General features: G+C 46.5%; 1 long non-coding RNA gene across 2 annotated transcripts; it reads right to left on the minus strand.

Annotated features, from left to right (window-relative positions):
• Positions 1-1,777: 1,777 nt before the first annotated feature.
• On the minus strand, positions 1,778-19,926 carry LOC115072627. 2 transcript variants are annotated; one of them, XR_003851666.1, is made up of 4 exons: positions 19,795-19,926; positions 18,789-18,896; positions 5,889-6,013; positions 1,778-2,326 (listed from the first exon to the last, which is right to left on the minus strand). It is a non-coding gene; the product is annotated as an uncharacterized LOC115072627 (long non-coding RNA). The 2 variants fall into 2 exon arrangements; XR_003851667.1 differs by lacking the exons at positions 1,778-2,326; positions 5,889-6,013 and adding an exon at positions 12,775-14,700.
• Between the last annotated feature and the right edge of the window lie 18 nt (positions 19,927-19,944).

The raw sequence follows: 19,944 nt of genomic DNA on the forward strand, positions 1-19,944 counted from the left end.
TAACTGCTGAGCCATCTCTCCAGCCCTTTTATCCTTTTTTTTTTTTTTCAGCAAAGTGTGTGTGAGTCATTTGTGGTAGTACACACCTTTAATCCCAGCACTTGGGAGGCAGAGGCTGGCAGATCTCTGTTGATTGACTCCAGCTTGGTCTTTGTTGAGAGCTCTAGGCCAGCTGAGCTATAGGGAGACCCAGTCTCAAAAAAAGAAAAAGAAAAAGTGTGTGTGTATGTGTGTTGCACGTGATCCATGTATGAGTGTGTGGGTGCACTTGCTCAGACATAAGCTAGAGCAGGAGACTGGGTCATTTTCTGTTGTTCTTCACTTCATTGCCTTGAGACAGGCTCTCACTGAACTTGAAGGAAGTTCAATATTCTGGCTAGTTTGACAAACCACTGAGCTCTTGGAATCTGCCTGTCTCTGACCCACAGTGCTGGAGTTACAGGCATATGCAGCCATGCCTGGTTTTTTACCTAGATGCTGGGGATTGAACTTAGGTCCCCATGCACACTGTGTTTGTTGAGGCTCTCCAGTGGAACAGAACCAATAAAATGAATGTTAAAAGGGGATTTATTAAGATGATAGTCTGGGTGGTTCAACAATTGCTATCTTCACACTGAGAATCTGATAGTTATTCAATCCAAGAGGCAGTCTTGACTTGGTGCTAAAAGTCTAGAGGATTTCTGAAGAGCCAATGGTCTTTAGTCCACAATGGAAATCCAAAAAAAAATGAGTTCTGATAACAGCAAAAGAATAAGAATGTAGCGGCAGTGACAGCAAAAGAGTAGATGAATACATGCTCAGTATACAAAGGCAAGGAGACAAAAAAGCAAAGCCTTTCCCTCATAACTCCTGTTATCTGGGCTGCCACTGGAAGGGACTGCCCACATTTGGGGCACGTCTTCCCACTTCAAATAACTTGATCAAGATAATCTCACAGGTATGCCAAACAATTTAGCTCTTAGTTATTTCCAGATCCAATCAAGTTGATAACCAAGATTTAACTATCACACAGAGCAAGTCCTCTTATCCACTAAGCCATCTCCCTAGTCCCCTTTTCCCATGTTTTGATTGTTTGTTTTTTGTGGTGCTAGAGATTGAACCCAGTACTAGGGCAAGCATTCTACCACTGAGCTAAAGCCCCAGCTCCCAGCTCAAATTTTAATTTTTTTTGGGGGGGGGTTATGTTTTTTTTTTTTTTTTTGAGACAGAGTCTCCCTGTAGCCCTGGCTGACCTGGATTTGCTATGGAGACCAGGCTGGCCTCAAACTCACAGAGATCTGCCTGCCTCTGCCTCCCGAGTGCTGTGATTAAAGGCGTGTGCCCCCACACCCAGCCTAAATTTTAATTTTTTATTATTTATTTATTATTTATTTGTTTATTTTTTGTCTTTTTGAGACAGGGTCTCCTTGTAGTCCCAGCTGACCTGAACTCACTATGTAGACCAGACTGGCCTTGAACTCACAAGGATCCACCTGCCTCTGCCTCCCCAGTGCTGGTATTAAAGGCGTGTGCCACGATGCCCAGCTTATTATTTATTTTTTAGTTTATGTATATGCTTGCTTGTACATGTACGTTGTGCATGCAATGCCCTTGGAGGCCAGAAGAGGGCATCAGATCCTCTGGAACTGGAGTTATGGATGGTTAGCCACCAATTGAGGGTGTTGAGAACTGAATCTTGGTCCTCTTCAAGAGCAGTCAGTGCTCTTCACTGCTGAGCCATCCTCTCCAGCCCCCGCCCTAGCTCAATATTTGAAAACTACCTTAAAAAGCTCAGAAAACTTGGTTCTTGTTACCTTGTCCTTCAATGCCAGTAAGTCAATCATATAATAGAAGAAACCAGATGAACATATTTTTTAGAAGTGTTGACACTCAGAAGACTGAACATCAAGGACCTGGCAAAGCCAAGGAAGGCTCATGCATCACATTGTGTGCACTGGGGATATGGATGAGTGACCAGATTGCTATCAGTCAAACAGTAGCCATAGACTGCTGTGTTGATTGATATAGCGTACCCATTAAAGTCCAAACAAACAAACTGAACCCAAGACCAGGGATGGAGACTAAAACAAGCACACATGCAAATGGCTCTAGAAAGACTTTGGTGCGGAGGGGATGGGAGCTGAGATTGGGAGGAAGGACTTGGCTGGAGTGTAGGGATGGGCTAGTGCACAGCATCTGAATCAGGGAAATCACAGGAGGAATCAGCCCAGAGACAGCGGGTTCATTCTAACACTCCACCTGCCTCCAGCAAATTCCAGGAGGTGCTTTGCTTTAGGGGTCCATGAACAGCAGCAAAATCAGAAAAGCCCATTATTTTGTATGCTACCTATAAGAAAAATAGAAACAAAACTTAGGTGAAGCCTACCCTCTTTACTTTGGAAGATCCTGACTCTCCAAGTGTCCAAGAGGCTCTGCTTTAAGCACTGGGTCTCCCCTTCTAATAAGCTCCAGACCCTGGAGCAGCCTTCTTCTGACCTACCATCAGCCTCCAGGTGTCCAGGAGGGACCTGCCAATGTTAAAAGACCATATATGCATCTGCTGTGGAAGGGGCTGAGGGCTGCAGCTCCAGAAAGGGCTACAGGCCCCTCCTCCAGCCCCAGGTAGAGCCTAGGGTGTAAGGGCAGGGCCTCCCAGAGGGCAGGTCTGAGCCTGCAGGCTCTTCAGCTGAAGTGCACACGCTGGGACTGAACTGTGTTCTTCCATCCATTTCCGGCCCCTCTGCCTGCCTCCTCCCCACCTTCTCCAAGACAATACTGAGATAATATAAAACTCCTTGGAGAGTTGGGTCTGGTGGTGCAGGTCTGCCATCCCAGCTGAAGCAGGAGGATCTCAAGTTCAAGGCCTGTCTTGGCTGCAAAGTGAGGTGCCTGGGCAACTTATTGAGGCTTTGTTTCAGAATAAAAAGAGATCTGAGGTCAGGTTTGGCAATATGGTGCAGTTGGTATAATGCTTGCCTCCCATACTTGAAACCCTACTGGGTTTGATACCCAGCACCACTTAAACTAAGTGTGGTGGGACACATCTGTCATCCCAGATGGGAGATGAAGACTGAAGGATCAGAACTTCAAGGTCAGACTTGGCTCTGTGGCAAGTTTGAACCTATGAGATGCTGTTTCAAAAAAAGAAAGAAGCCGGGCATGGTGGCTCACGCCTTTAATCCCAGCACTTGGGAGGCAGAGGCAGGCGGATCTCTGTGAGTTCGAGGCCAGCCTGGTCTACATAGTGAGTTCTAGGTTAGCTGGGGCTACAGGGAGACACTGTCTCAAAAAGACCAAAAAAAAAAAAAAAAAAAAAAGAGAAACAAAAGAGGAGCTGGGCTGTATTTTAATGGTTGAAACCCTGGGTTCAATGTTCAGTATTAAAAAATAGTAAAATAAACTGGGCATGGTGGCACATGCCTTTAATCCCAGCACTCAGGAGGCAGAGGCAGGCAGATCTCTGTGAGTTCAAGGCCAGCCTGGTCTACATAGTGAGTTCCAGGTCAGCTGGGGCTACAGAGAAACCCTGTCTCAAAATGACCAAAAATAAAAAAAATAAATTAATTAAAATAAAATAAAAAATAGTAAAATAGTGATGAGTCGGGTGTGGTGGCACACACCTTTAATCCCAGCACTTGGGAAGTAGAGGCAGTCAGATCTCTGTGAGAATAAAGGCAGCTTGATTAAGGTCAAGGCCAGCTGGGGCTATAGGGAGACCTGGTCTCAACCGCCCCCCCCCCCAAAGTAATGAATAGAAAGGGGCTGCCACTGTGGGCATGCACACTCAGCATAGAAGCACATCTTTGCAGACTGTACAGAACCCAGATGTAAGTCAAGAAAAAGGACCTGGACATTAGTTATCTTGACTATATCGCCTTTGGGCCAGGCATATGCCAAGAGATTTGCATGCACTGGCTCTTTCAATCCTTAAAAGTATCTCAGGAGATTTCATAGATGAAGAAAGTGAGCTTCCAGGAGATTAAGGCAGAGACTTAACCAAAAGCACTACCTGGTAGATAAAAACTCATAAAGCCAGGCACAATACCAGGCACAAGCCTTGGTAGCCAGTACCACAGTAGCAGCAAACAGATTTTAAATTTGCTCCTTTTGGGCCCCTACTCCCATTTTTTTTTTTTTTTAAATATGATTCTAGGAGTATAGCAAGCCTTTGTGCTGAGGGCTTCTGATCCACACCCATGCAGTCAGCTACTTAGAGACCCCTTCAGGGATGAGCTGGGAGCTGACTCAGACTGAGAGGGCAGCTGGGATCTTGCTAGAACCCATTGAAATTTGCAGGCATATGCTATCACAGTCTCCCCTCTGGAAGTGCTGGCCTGAGAGCAAAGTGAATGCAGAGGAAATCTGGTTAGGAGATGTGAGCCAGCATCCCAGGGACATTGCGGAACCCTGGACCCAGCTAGTTCTTGGCTCTTGGAATTACTGGAGCTGTTAAGTAACTGGGGTCTTTTAACCTACCTGTATAGCTTCTGCTTGTCCCTGCCCCAGGCTGTCTCAGTAGAGACTCTAGTTGTAGCTTTTGGGTTGAGTCAAGGTCCAGACTCTGGTAGGGGTGACCAACCTAGCATCCCACTCCTAAAGCAGTTCCATTGCTCTATTGACCTTCACAGCTGACATCTACTTTCAGAAAGCATTTCTCCTCCTGGAATTCAGCCTCCAGATGTCAGATCCCAGGCAGCGGCCAGAGGCAGAGGCACAAGGCTCCCCCCAGAGTGAATCAGCCACATTCCAAAGGTGCAAACGCAAACAGCCACGCCTGCAGCAGCCTGGGGCTGCAGACTTCCTCCCCAGGCCCCGCAGCCCCACACCCCCTCCCTCTTGCCTCTTCTCTGCCAGACCAGGCTTTGGGTTTCCTTTCCAGAGACATTCTGCTGGCACTGGAACACACAGAAAAAAGCCACTGGGGCAGGAGACACCCTGAGCTGCTCGGCTGCTGCCCCTGGACCAACTGTTGACTCCATCCTGGACCCACTCACAACACTGTCAATATATATGAGCTTGAAAATTTGTTCAACACTACTTACTGAGCATCTACTATGAGGGGAACAAGATAAAGATGAGCCTCTGACTTCATGGAATGCAGTGGAGCAAGAGAGTCAGACAAAATTAAGTACATAGAAAAGAATTCCAAGTGTGGGAAGAGTTACAAAAGGACTGAGACAGATGACAAAGTGGCAAGGGGAGGGTGATGAGGTGGGGAGGCCTCTTTGGGGATCATATGTGAGCAGAGGCCTGAAACCACCTCTTTCTAGACACTTCTTGGTGATTTCTTGAGTACCACCGCAGTCTCCCCCAATGAATTTCCCCAAAACACCCACCAAGTTCTTGAGTCTTCTTGTGTCTTCCTGCTGCAAAGTGGGACATCTGGAAGGTTTTCTTTTGTTTTTATAAATTTATTTATTATAGGGATAGAAATGGCTCTGCGGTTCAGATGCTGGTTGTACTTCTAGAGAACCAGTGTTTGGTTCCCAGCACCCACATGGCAGTTCACAGCCATCTGTAACACCAGTTTCAGGAGATCCAATGCCCTCTTTTGACCTCCTTAGGCATTGCATGACTGGGGTGCACTTACATACAGGCAGGCAATACACTCATACACATAAAATTAAAGAAAAAAACAAAACAAAACAAAAGAACACAAACTGCTCTTTCAAAGGATGCAAGTTTGGTTCCTAAGCACCCACATCAGACATCTCACAATTACTTGTAAGTTCAGCTCTAAGGAATCCAACACCTGCTTTCATAAAGATACTTGCTGCCTGACATGCAAAATTCAATCTTCCATCTCTGAAATCTTTGTAAAGGTAGAAGAGAACCAACTTAAAGTTGTCCTCTAATCACAAACCCCCCACAACAAAACAATAATAATAATAATTTTTCTTTTAAATTACCTGTACACGTGCGTCTGTGTGTGGGTTTTTGCGTAAGAGTGCAGGTAAACTGAATCCTCTGGAGCTGGAGTTACAGGTAGTTGTGAGCCACCCAACATGGGTGTTGGGAACTGAATTTGAGTCCTCTGCAAGAGCAATATATGTTCTTAACCAGTAAGCCATTTCTTCAGCGCATAAACAATTTTTTTTTTGGCTACTTACGGTAAGTTTATTACATGATTTTTTTTTTTTTTTTGCTACTAACAATTTATTTTAAAAAGTTTTGAGGATCGAACTAAGGTCCTTAGGCTCATACAGCAAGCACTTTACCTGCTGAACTGTCTCACTAGTCCCCTGGATGGTTTTCTCCAGCGCTTTAGTGAGACAATTCCTAAAACACACAATGCACACTTGACAATTACACCATTGTATAAGATTCAGTGGTTTTCAGGCTATTCACAGTATTGTGTGTTTATCACCACAGTAATTTCAGAACATTTTTCATCATCCCCCCAAAAAACCCTGGAGCAAGGCACAGTGGTTCATGCTTGTAATCCCAGTACTCAAGAGACTGAGGCAGGAGGATTACTGTGAATTTAATGTCAGCCAGGGATACACAGTGTTTCAGGCCAGCATGGGCTGTTGAGTGGGATCTTGTCTTAAAAATACCAAAACCAGTGCCAGGCGTGGTGGCTCACACCTTTAGTGCCAGCACTCAGGAGGCAGAGGCAGGAGGATCTCTGAGTTCAAGGCCAGCCTGGTCTACATAGTGAGTTCCAGGATAGCTGGGGCTACAGGGAGACCCTGTCTCAAAAAGACCAAAAAAACAAAACAAAACAAAACCAGGGCTGGGGATGTAGCTCAGTTGATAAAGAGGTCTGCCTAGAGAGCATCAAGCCCTGGTTCAATCCCTAGCACCACATAAACCAGCTATGGTGGTACATACCTGTCCTTTCAGCACCTGGGAGGTAGAGGCAGGAGGATTAGAAGTTCAAGATCATTCTAGGCTACACAGAAAGTTCAAAGCCACACAAGTCTTCATGAGACCCTGTATTGAAACAAAACAAAAAATGCGGCTGGAGTCAAGTGCTTGCCAAAAAAACAGGAGGACTTTCTGGGCATGGTGGTGCACACCGTTAATCCCAGCAGAAGCAAGTGGATTTCTGTGAGTTTGAAGCCAGCCAGGGCTACAAAGTGAGACCCTGTCTAAGAGAAAAAAAAAAAAAAAAAAGACTGGAATTTTTTAAAACTTTTAAAAATATATTATTTTACGTGTATGAGTGTATTGCCTGCATGTATGTGTCATGCAGTGCCACAGAAGTCAAAAGAGGGCGTCAGATTTCCCTGGAACTGGAGTTAAGGATGGTTCTTAGCTGCCATGTGGGTGCTGGGAATTGAACCCACGTCCTCTGCAAGAGCAGTCAGTACTCTTAACTGTTGAGCCATCTCTCCAGCCCCAAGATTGGAATTTAATCCCTAGCACCCACATAAAAAGCTAGGAGCAGGAGCAAGAGCCTATAATTCCAGTGCTGAGGAAGGGGGAAATAGGCTCTCTGGGGTGCACCATTCAGCCAAATCAGTGAGTGCTAGGTTCAGGGCAAGCCCTTGCCTCAAAAAATACGGTGGTGCTGGCTGGGTGTGGCAGCAACTATCTGTACCTATCTTTTTTTTTTTTTTTTTTTTTTTTTTTTTTTTTTTTTGAACAGGGTCTCCCTGTACAGTTGGCCTAGAACTCCCTATGGAGACCAGACTGGCCTTGAACTTGAAGAGATTCACCTGCCTCTGCTTCCCAAGTGCTGGGATTAAAGGTGTACACCATCATGCCCAGCCAAAAAAATGCGTTTTTAAAATATTTTATTATTTTTATTTTACATGTATGAATGTATTGCTTGCATGTACATAAGTGCACCTGTGTTGTATAATGCCTGAGGAGGTCAGAAGAGGTCATTGGCTCCCCTAGAACTGGTGTTACAGAGGGTTGTTAGCCACCATGTGGGTGCTAGGAATCCAACCTGGGTCCTCTGGGAGAGTAGCCAGTGCTCTTAAGCACTTAGCCATCTCTTTAGCTCCCCCCAAATACCTCTTATATAAAATAAAATCTTAAAAAGGGCTGGGCTTGGTGGCACATGCCTTTAATCTCAGTGCTGGAGAGACAGAAGCAGGTGGCTACATAGTGAGACCCTGTCTCAAACAAACAAACAAAAACTTTAAAAAATAACAATAGGGGCTGGATGGCTGCCCTTGCCAAGGACACTGGTTCAGTTCCCAGCACCTACATGGTAGCTAACAATCTTCTGTAACTCCAGTTCCAGGGTATCTGACACCCTCTTTTGGCCTTCTCAGGCACTGCAAAAATGTGATGCACTTACACATATGCAGGCAAATACTCATACACATAAATTAAAAATAAAATTTTTGGGTTTTTTTTGAGACTATGTAGCCCTGGTTGTCCTGGAACTCACTATGTAGACCAGGCTGGCTGGTAAACTCACAGAGATCAGCCTGCCTCTGCCTCCCAAGTACTGGGATTAAAGGTATGAACTACCATGCCCAGCTAAAAATAAATAAAAATTTAAAAATAATAAAAATAGGAGGCTGAAGTGATGGTTCAGTGGTTAAGATCACTGGCTGCTCTCGCAAAGAACCAGGGTTTGGTTCCCAGCACCCACAAGGTTGCTCACAAGCATCTGTACTCCTGTCATGGGCACTGCACAACAAAAGTACACTTACATACATATAAGCAAAACACACACATTAAAATAATAATAATAAAATAAAGTGGAGTGATAGAGGAAGATACCCAACATCAATGTCTGGCCTCCACACATGTGCATGCACATAGGAATACATACACAGACACACACACAGACCCACAGACCAGACAAATCTTGTTTAACAGTGACTCGTCCCCAGTCCCCATCCCCATCCCCAGTCCCTACAACCCACACCTATTTCCTGTCTCCATGGATTTGCTATTCTAGACATTTCACACACACAAAAAGAAGCATACATCTGGCCATGGTGGTGCATGCACAAAGCCCTGAGTTTGATTTCCAGTACAACATAAAACTTGGTAACTATATGGGGTGACAAACACCTGTAATCCCCAAACTCCTGAAGTAAAGGCAGGAGGATCAGGAGTTCAAGTTCATTCTTGGTTACATAAGTTCAATGCCAGCCTGGGCTACATGAGACAAAAGTGTTACCTGGAGCTGGAGAGATGGCTCAGTGGTTAAGGGCACTTGCTGTTCTTGTAGAGGACGACCTGGGTTCAGTTCCCAGCAATCACATGGTGACTAATAACCACCCAAAACTCCAGTTCCAGGTATGAGACATATAAAGAAAATGTACTCTTTTTTTTTTTTTAAAGATCACTATATTTTCAAAGTTCCTTCATGTAGCAGGAATCAATGCTTCATTGCTTCCCATGGGTAATAAGGGCAGTAGATCACAATTCATGCACTGATGGATACTTGTCAGTCCTCATAAAAGCTTTATAAAATAGGACATTTGGAACCAGGTATGGTAGTGCACACCTATAATCTCTGCACCTGGGAAGATGAGGCAGAAGAATTTCATATTTAAGGCCATCCTGGGCTATACTGTAAGCTCCAGGTCAGCCTCAGCTATATAGTGAGACCTTGTCTAAAAAAGAAAAAAAGGTGGGGCTGGAGAGATAACTCAGTTGTTAAAAAGCACTCACAGCTCTTGCAGAGGACCCGGGTTTGATTCCCAGCACCCAAATGGCAGCTACGAACCATCCTTACCTCCAGTTCCAGGGGAATCCGAAGCCCTCTTCTGACCTCCATGGCACTGCATGAAATGGGTGCACTCACATACATGCAGGCAATACACTCATACACATAAAATAAAAATAATAAAAAATAAATTAAAAAGAAAGAAAAGCAAATGTGATTGTTAGGAGATAAGTGAGAAGGATGTGTTATTTTGGGCTAGGCGTGGTGGTGCACGCCTTTAATCCCAGCACTCAGGAGGCAGAGGCAGGTGGATCTCTATGAGTTTAAGGCCAGCCTGGTCCACATAAGGTTGAGTTCCAGGACAGCTGGGGCTACAGGGAGACCCTGTCTCAAAAAGACCAAAAATAATAATAATAAAAATTAAAAAATAATAATAAAATATTTTTTAAAAAAAAGAACACTGGCTGTTCTTGCAAAAGACCCAGGCTCAAATCCCAGCATCTGCATGGCAGCTAATGACTGTCCATAACTCCAGTTCCAGGGGATCTGACACTTCTTCTGATCTCTGAGGGCACTGCACAACACAGGTACACTTACATGCATGCAGGCAACAGCAACACACATATACATATAGAATAAAAATAATAAATATTTTTTAAAATTTTCAAAGAAAATGCTGGGCGTGGTGGCACACACCTGTAGTCCCAGCACTTCGGAGGCAGAGGCAGGCAGATCTCTGTGAGTTCAAGGCCAGCCTGGTCTACATAGTGAGTTCCAGGACAGCTGGGGCTATAGGGAGACCTGCTTCAAAAAGACCAAAAAAGAAAAAAAAAAATTCAAAGAAAAACAATAGTAAGTAAACAAAAACAAAATTTCAGGAGGCTCAAGGTAAACCCAGAGTCTGAACCAAACATCCAATTTAGGACAGAGCCTTTGACCCAGTGCTATGTGGCCCTTAACCTAGATGGAGTAAGCTAAGCAGGCCCCAGAGGGGACCTGCCCATCCAGCTGAATCCTCTGGGTACAGCACCAGGCATAGCTGTCTGTGAGGACTCTCAGTGAGGTGGGCAGCTGTGGCAACAGGAGTCCTAAGCCCCCTAATGAGGGACTTGCATGAGATACTTTGTAACTGAGCATGCCTGGGTGGGATGGGGTGGGAAGGTGGACAGGGTTAGAGCCCCAAGGTTATGCTTTTGGGCACTAGAACAAATCCCACCAGGCCAGAAGGCTTAAAGCAGGAAGATGAGACATTATGCTTAATTTTATCAAGTGATAACTAGTGACAAGTATCTAGCTGTAAAACTGGCTCTTTAGACAGGTTCTTTGACTATGGCACTTCCCTCCATCAGCATTCAGCATCATTGAAGACACTGCAGGACCCAGAGCAATAGGCCACCAAAGGTAACAGGTAGAATCAGACTCCCCTTGAATCTACCTGGAAGAGCTGCAGTAGGTGGACTAGCCAGGAGTATCCAGTGAGCCCCTAACAGTATACACAGTGTGTTCAGACACCAGGTATCACTGTCAGGGATTATTAGAAAGTCTAAGGATATACCCTTGGGAATACCTGCTTTCATAGGGTCACAGATGGGGACTGGTAGGGGGGACTTTAGGAGGTAAGAAGCATCCTGAAAGCAAAGCCATTTAGTGCCAGTCTTGGTGGAGAGGAGGTCACAGTCCTGGTGTGAGGGTCCCTTCTTGAGGGTCAGTGTAAGAGACAGCACTTGGGCCCGGCATAGTGGTGCACGCCTGTAGTCCCAGCACTTGGGAGGCAGAGGTTGGCAGATCTCTGTGAATTCAAGGCCTGCTTGGTCTACATACTGAGTTCCAGGACAGCTGGAGCTACAAGGAGACCCTGTATCAAAAAGACTAAAAAAAAAAAAAAAAAAAAAAAAAAAAAAAAAAAAAGACAGCACTGGAAGAAGAGACCCAGCACCCAGCTCAGTTGTGTATGGATGACCCAGGATGGCCTACTGTTTTGAGAAACTTGGCAGAGGAGAATTGGAGACAAGGCCATGGCTGAAACGTTTATTTTAAACAGAGGAGATTCTCTTGTTGATGACAGTGCTTGTAGAGATTGGAATGCATTTAAATTCAGTCATGGAAAACAATTATACACACCAGGCTTCCATCTCAGAGACTGCAGCAAGGTTCCAGAAAAGGGGTTCTTGGCTGCCTGGCTGGGAGGTCCAGGACAGTGGGTTCCAAGGTTTAGTCAGAGGACCATGTGCATCACAGTCACTTGGGGAGCTTGTTAAAAAGTCTGTTCCCGGGGTCCCACCCTGCTCTTTCAGTTGAGACACACAATGTTGACAGAGAAGGGAAGACTCTTGAGAGACAATGTCCACAGCTGCTGCTTCCTCCTCCTCTTCCTTTCTCCTCTTCTTCGTCATCTTCTTTGTCATCGTCTTCTTTTTGGTATGTGGTGTGAGGGGGTGAAGAAGCACTTGTGTACATGCTTGTGTAGAGAACAGAAGTCAACCTCAGGTGTTGTTCCTTAGGTGCCTTCCACCACTTTCTTTTTTGTAAATTTATTTATTGCGGTGGGGGGGGGTTGCATGCCATAGCACATGTACGGAAATCAGAGGTCAACCTATAGGAGTTGGTTTTCTGCCATGGGGGTTCCAGGGATTGAATTTAGGTCATCAAATTTAGCAACAAACATCCTTACTTGCTGAGCCATCTTGATGGCCCCATGATTTCTTGTTTGTTTTGTTTTTTGAGACAGTATCTCCCTGTAGATACTGGCCTGGAACTCACTGTGTAGCCCAGGCTGGCCTCAAGTTCACAGAGATCAGCCTGCCTCTGTCTCACAAATGCTGGGATTAAAGGTGTTTTTTGAGGTGGAGTCTGTCACTAACCTGGAGTTTAACAAGTAGGCTAGGTCAGCTGGCCCAGGAATCCACCTCTCCCCACCTCCCCAATTCTGAGATTCCAACTGCCACCACTTTCCCAAGTGAGATATCTCCATAGCTTTCCTATGGTTTCTTTTTTTTCTTCTTCTTCTTTTTTCTTTTTTGAGACAGGGTCTCACTATGTAGAACCTGCTGGCCTGGAACTCACAGAAATCTGCCTGGTTCTGCCTCCTGAGAGTGCTGGGATCAAAACTGTGCACCACCACACCTGGCTTAAGATTTTATTTTTATGTGTATGAGTGTTTTGCCTGCATGTATATATGTGTGCCAAATTCCTGCCTGGTGCCCAAAGAGGGTGTCAAATCTCCTAGAACTGCAGTTACAGATGGTTGCTAGCTGCTACATGGGTATTGGGAAATAAACCCAGGTCCTCTACAAGAGCAGCAAGCACTCAATCAGAGTCATCCCTCTAATCCTCAGATTTCTTAGAGATGCAAGACAAGGGATTCATATAGTACCCCAGCTTCCCAAACAGAGACCAGGTTCCTAACCTAGTCACATTTCAAACTAGAGTCTAACAGGCCAGGAAAGGTAGTTGCACCAAGCTGGGAAGGGTTGAACTAGTTAAGAATCTAGACAGGTCACGGACCTATCTTCACTACAGCAGGAAGGTGCTTTTCTACCCAACTTTCCATTGATAGGAACCATTACAACAGTCTTGGAGCCCAGAATGGCAAGGAGGCCTTTCCCACCCCTAGGGGATAGCCAGCACAGAGTCGATGGGCTTTATGTGTAATTTAATCACTCCAGGCTGGGAGAGGTGGCGGTGATTCTGCCTGTTTGGCGTCAGACACAGCCTGCCTGGCTGACACTGTCTTTGTTACTGCTCCAGAGTATTCAGCCATACAGGCTCCTCCACCCACACCCTCTCCCCTCACCATCTCATCCATGCTTCCTCCCTTCCACCCTCCCTCCCCAAAGCCACCAGTACCTGGCTCCAGAGACTGGAGAGGTGTCAAGTGCTTCCCAGACAACAAAAGCATCTCCCAGAATAGATATGGGTGATGGCTCTGCACACCCTTGTTCTGTGCACTGATTTCAGAGACAGGCTGCAAGGTGGTCATTACAACTGGCTGGTCCACAGAAACAAAGGCCCTGCCTGGCCATCCTTCACCTTTGGAGGTCACCCCACCACCAACCCTAGCACTTAGGGAGGACTAGTACTGAGGATCTCTCCTGGCCAGTCACCCCACCTGGGTCTCATACATGTATTTCAGACAGTTCAGTCAGTCTTCAGTCTCAGATCCCAATGCTGGTCTGTTCACTGCCAAGCTGTGTGACCTTGGGCAAGTGACTTAACCTTCCTGAGCCTGATTTTCTCCCAGATAACAGGAGGGACCACTTCCAGCTGTCTTGATGATGAAAAACAAAATATGCACAAAGCAATTAACATGTCACCTGCTCAAAACCGTGAGCCACAATCATACTAATGCCATTGTTTTTTCCTTTTTGATCTTTTTGAGACAGGGTCTCCCAGTAGCCCCAGCTGGCCTGGAACTCTCCATGTAGACCAGGCTGGTCTTGCACTTAAAGAGATCTGCCAGCCTCTGCCTCCAGTGTTGGGATTAAAGGTGTAGCACCACCACACCCAGCTACCTTTTTATTATTTTTCTCCACTCCAGTGATACCAGGCTAAACCCCGTGGATCTGGAATCCTTTCGAAGGATTTCTACGAAGAGGTTTTTTTAGACAAGGTCTTATGTAGCCCACAAAGGTTTCAAACTTGCTTGTGGCTGGGAATGACCTTGAATCCTGATGCTCCTGCTTCCACCTTCCAGAACTGTGGGTTTACAGGCGTGCATCGCCCAGCCGGGTTTTATATTGGCCCGGAACTACTGGACCAGCTGTGTTGCGGTCCCCAGGCCCCATCTTCTAGGTCTGTTTTTATTTTTTGTCTTTTTGAGATAGGATCTCCCTGTAGCCCCAGCTAGTCTGAAACTAGCTATGTAGACCAGGCTGGCCTCGAACTCACAGAGACCTCCTAAGGGCTGGGATTAAAGGCGTGCACCACCACGCCCGACGTCTTCTGGGTTTTAAGACTGTCTCATCTGACAGTCTACAGCTTCTTAGTCCCACGGTGGTCCTTCCGCCTAGAACCGAAGATCCAGGGCAGGGCTGTTGTACTTTTCACTCCAGCATCTTCCGAGCCAAAGTGTATTGAGTGAAGAAATGCCTGCGGCCACGCCTGGAATCCTGACTCCGGGCTGGAGGAGACCAGACCTGGGGACAAAGCTCCGTCACACCTGCACCCGCAGGCGCCTCCCAACTGGAGGCTGCACAGCCCGCCCGCGGGGTGACCTCCCAGACGCGCCTGGCCGGAAGGAGGCCTTGTACGGGGCGGGGCGCCCGAGAATAGCCACGCCCTCCGGCCGCAGAGGCGCCCTCCCGCGCGTGGGCGGAGCCAGCAGTAACCGGGCCGCCCCGATCTTCCGCTCTCTAGCGGCTCATTCATATTCATGAGATGGCGAGGGCGGGCCTGGCTCTACCGCGGCGCCCCGCCCTGGTCCTGGGATCCCGCCCCGGCGGAGGCTCCGGCCCCAGTGGGGCGCCCCCGGCTTCCGCCTTGGGGAGGGAGTTTCCACTTGGTCACGACTCAAAAATGTGTCGCGGTTGTTCCTGCCCCGGGGTAGGGGAGTCTCCTCCCTGGGAGTGCAGGAGGGGCAAAGCCAGGGAAAGAATGGCTCCTCCCCCCTGGGGGAAGGTCCGTAGGCTCGCGGGACCGACCCTCTGCTAACTCCAGGTTGCTGCCTCTGAATAATCCTTTTTCTTTTTTCCGAGGATGGGTTTTGAATCCAGTACCTTTTGCATGGTAGGCAAGCATTCTAACCATTGAACTACATCTTCGATCGTAGTCGTCTTTCAAAACAATAGTTTAACTTTCCTAGCAAGTAGTTCTTGTCAGACCCTGTACCCTTCCTGTGAACTACCTTTTAAGCCTCCTAACAGCATCAAAAAGTAAAAACAACAGCAACAAACCAACCAGTGTTATCATACAAGAAACTCAGAACAGTAGAGACTTGACCCTATCTCGCAGCTGGCCTGGTGCTTTTCTACCACCCAGCAGCAACTGAGGCTTTCCCTAAGGCCCTCCTGTCTTGCTGGGTGTAGCCAAAGGGTGAGTCTCAATGCCCAGAGGTGAGAGAGAAGCTAAGTCCCAGGAATGCCAAGACACCAAGGCAGAATAGACATAAAGTAAAATGCAGGCCCTGGGGACAGTCAAGCATTCCAGCAAGCACTGTCACTTCTGCGTACCAGTCCAATATGACTGCACAAGTTGCATGTCCATGGAGCCAGACTGTCGAAGGAGTCCAAGAACTCTTCTAAGGGTGGAGTAGCCAGCATAGACAACTCTACCTGTAGTATCATTCTTCCCATACAGCATCTGGGACTGCATTCCCAACTTGTGAAATTTGAGCATTTCAGACTCTAGGACAGATCTGTCTCTCAGAAAGTGAATGTATTGCAAATTTCCAAGATCCAGTTAGGTCCCTCAGCTATGTGTCCTGGACTTTTCTCCCTTGGCTCTGTAGGCAGGTGGTATAGCCAGGCCTTGATTCTCTAAGCCTGCCTTTTCCCTTGAAGAACAACCAGGGCTACTTCCCAGAATAAACACCCCACCCATAGACAGCCCCAGCCCTGCAGGCTCAGTGGGCCAGGCCAGCACCAACCAGCGCATTGCTGAATTGTTGCTCACAGCTCATGAGGACTACAGCTGAAGGTTAATAAGTCATCCTGCTCTCATTCCTTCTATCCCTCCTTTTACCTGGGCCTTGCTCAATGTGGGTTGCAGCTTCAAGCATAATAATAGCTACTATTTATTTCTTCTCTGTCCCAGTCAGACACTGGCTGAAGCCTTTGCCAAGAGCTTTTCACTGAGCCATACACAGCCTCATCATAAGGGACCCTTTGGACTGCTGCTTCACAGCAGTGCTTGCATAAAGATAAGCATCAGAGTTTGAGATCTGTCACCATTTATTCAGCTTGAGTCCTATCATCTCTCCTGTCTGCAACACAAGGACTTAAACTCAAGAGATCTGCCTGCCTCTGTCTCTGTCCCTCAAGAGATCTGCCTGCCTCTGTCTCTGTCCCAAGTGTTGGTAATAAAGGTCTGTGCCAGCATACCTAGCTTTGTAACATAAACATTAAAGCTCATTTTTTTTTTTTTTTGGTCTTTTTGAGACAGGGTCTCCCTGTAGCTCCAGCTGTCCTGGAACTCACTATGTAGACCAGGCTGGCCTTGAACTCACAGAGGTCTGCTTGCCTCTGCCACCCGAGTGTTGGGATTAAAGGTGTGCACGACCACGCCCAGCTAAAGCTCATTTTTTTAAAAATTGTTTTTATTTTGTCGGGATTGGTAGAGCACACCTTTAATCCCAGCATTCTGGAGGCAGAGGCAGGTGGATCTCTGTGAGTTCAAGGCCAGCCTGGTCGACATAGTGAGTTCCAGGCCAGCTGCGGTTACCGAGAGACCCTGTCTCAAAAGATCAAAAAAAATTTATTTTTATTTTATGTATATGAATGTTTTGCCTGCATGTAGGTAGGTGCACCCATGTTGTACAATGCTCACAGAGGTCAGAAGAGGGTATCAGATCACCTGGAACTGGAGTTTTGGATGGGTGTCGGTTGCCACCTGGGTGCTGGGAATCTAACCTAGGTCCTCTGCAAGAGCAACAAGTGCTCTTAATCACTGAGCCAATCCTCCAGCCCCTAAAGCTCTTTATTTTTTCATTTAGCCCAGGCTGGCCTCAAAGTTACTATGTAGGCAAGGATTACCTTGAACTTTTCTGATCCTCCTGCCTCCATATCTGACCTTTAAGTTCTTTTTGGTGGTTCTGGAGTTTGAATCTGGGTCTTGTCAATGCGAGGCAAATGTGCTACCACCGAGTTCCATACCCAGTCCAAGGCTCACTTCTCTACGTGATCTTGTATCTTTTATACTTTGCCTCAGGTTCTGAAAGGATAGAATCATCCCTATGCCCCTGATTTCCTGATGGATCCAATCCTGTATGTTAATTGAAGAACCAGTCATTAATCTCCTATATTGCATAGGGCACTCTCTTTGAAGTGGGCAGGTGTGTGTGTGTGTGTGTGTGTGTGTGTGTGTGTGTGTGTGTGATAAGCATGAACAGCAGCCTTTTTGGGGTATAGACAGGTGAGAGATTCCCCTAGACCAAGATTTCCTTAAATGCATGGGCAGGGTTGCCTAGCCCAGTGCATACAGCAGGTCTTCAATAAATACTGAATGAACATGTAAGAGCTTAATAAGCATCTGTTGAATGAATGGAAAATGAAGATATGTTCAATAAATGTTCTTTAGTTTTGTTTTTGGTGATGCTAACAAGTGCTTTACCACTGCATTACACCCCTAGCCCCACAAGTACTATTTATTAGTGAAAGATTAGGCCAAATTCAGCCTCCAAATATATCCATTAGTGAAATTTAGGAAGCACTTACTCAACTGCAAGGGAAGAGACAGAGAGGTCCTTGAGCCCTACTCCTCAGGGGACTCACCGTCCAATAGGAGAAAGCATCCTCCCTTCAAGAGTCTTCAGCATGCAGGGAAAGATGTTTGTTCAGAAAAGCACTCCAAGGGAAGAGAGGAGGACCAGCAACAATTCAGGAACTGAAAGGGCAGGTCTCTCCTTTCCCACATTTTACTAAGTACTTCAAGAAAACTGCCTGGTTCTTTGGCTGACCCCTACCTTGCCAGTTAGTTGATGACACAGGCAGTCAGTGGGTTCAAGTACAGGCTTTGTAATCATATTTTAGATCTATGGAGATTAAAACCTGAACTATGCCTCTTACTTCCTTATAAAACTTTGGCTATGTTAATGTCTTTATGCCTCAATTTCTACCTCTGTAAAATGGGACCAACTCAAGGTTGTTGGGAATATAGTGAAAATGTATGGTTCTGGTTGAGGACATAGGTTTTTGAGACAGCATCTTGTTGTCCATGCTAGTCTTCAAACCCAGGTTCTCCTGGCTCAGCCTCCCAAGTACTGTTAGGATTACTAGCCTGAGCTACTACTACTCTTGGCTTAGCGATCTATTTTCAATCTTTTTTTTTAAACTGTTCATGACAGGCTTTACAGCCCAGGCTGCCCCAGAATTCACTATGTAGCTCAGGTTGGCCTTCAACTTGTGGTGATCTTCCCAAGCATTGGGAATACTGGCTTTTTTCTTTACTCTTGTTGGTTTTGCAGGAAACAGCCAAATTTCTATTTTTTTTTAAATTTTCTGGTGGTTAAGGGTACACCAGGTAGGTCTTGGAATTGGGCCAGGCTTGCCATCTAGCAGTGGTCACTAACCTGCATTGAGTGTTCCTCAATGTTCTGAGAGCCTCAGAGAGGAGGTACTGTTATTAACCATCCAACACTGTTTCCAGAGGCTGTGATGATCCTGGCTCAGAGTTCTCCCTGGGAGCAATATGAAGAAAAACAAACTTTATAGGTCAAGTTCCTTAGGGCCAACTCTCCCTCAGGTTCGATTGTTGGCCATCTGTCCCTATAGTTAGGCATCCTGCAAGCACTTGATAAGCATTTTTTCTGGTGTCAGAGACTGAAGCCAGGAACATGCCTTCCACTGCTGAGCTACACTCCCAGCTTTTCAAATAGGTGCTTCTTTTCCTAAGCTAATAGATTTATACTAGCCAGCTACTTGTGTACCTTTTTTAGGGATGCACCCCAGGGGCTGAGATCCGACACTGTGATTGGGTGAGCTGCAGGGCAGCTCTACCAGCCTGAATCGCAGTGGTTCCCGACGTCGGGAGGGGGCGCTCTGTAGCCCTTCGCCTCTGTCTCCTGTGAGGCTTGGCTGGTAGAAGTATCCGGAGAGTCGGCCCTTAACAGCCCCCTCCTGGAAGCTTTAGGTCCAGGGGCTGGCCTTCCCCCAGTCCATCTGCCGGCTAATGTTTAACCCGGCTGCACTCCGACTTTATTCACACTAGAGAAATGGGGTGGGGGGGGGGCAACCTCCAAATCGTAGTATGGCCTTTGCTCCAGGTGAATGGGCCTTCCTAAGTCATACTACATGTATTGACAGGTCATAAGCACCTACTATGTGCTCCTTTACACAACATATGCATCTGTGTCCTCTTTCAAAATATAATGAAAGCATCCATCATGACTACATAATCAGTTATGAGCACCTACTATTTGCTCATCATGTCCTGAGCAACAATTATATGCCTACCCGTGCACCAAATCTGAAGCATATGCCTGGTGATAGGGATGCCTTGTGATCAAGACCCAAGTCTTGATGTGGCTCTGGCAAAGGTTGTGTCAAGAGAAGTCGAATGAAAACAGAATTACGAACCCAAGTCGGTGCTTCACCTACTGCGGATGCTGAATGTGAAGCGTCTCTTCGTTTTCTGCGCTCAGCCCTAACAGGAAGGCTGTTTTTTTGAATCCAGATTTGCCACTAGACAGCAGACAGGCAAGACGATACAGGGCGGCGGCTCAGGAT

This window comes from Nannospalax galili, unplaced genomic scaffold (genome assembly GCF_000622305.1).
Source record: "Nannospalax galili isolate Female #2095 unplaced genomic scaffold, S.galili_v1.0 scaffold471, whole genome shotgun sequence".
NCBI classification, from domain to species: Eukaryota; Metazoa; Chordata; class Mammalia; order Rodentia; family Spalacidae; genus Nannospalax; species Nannospalax galili.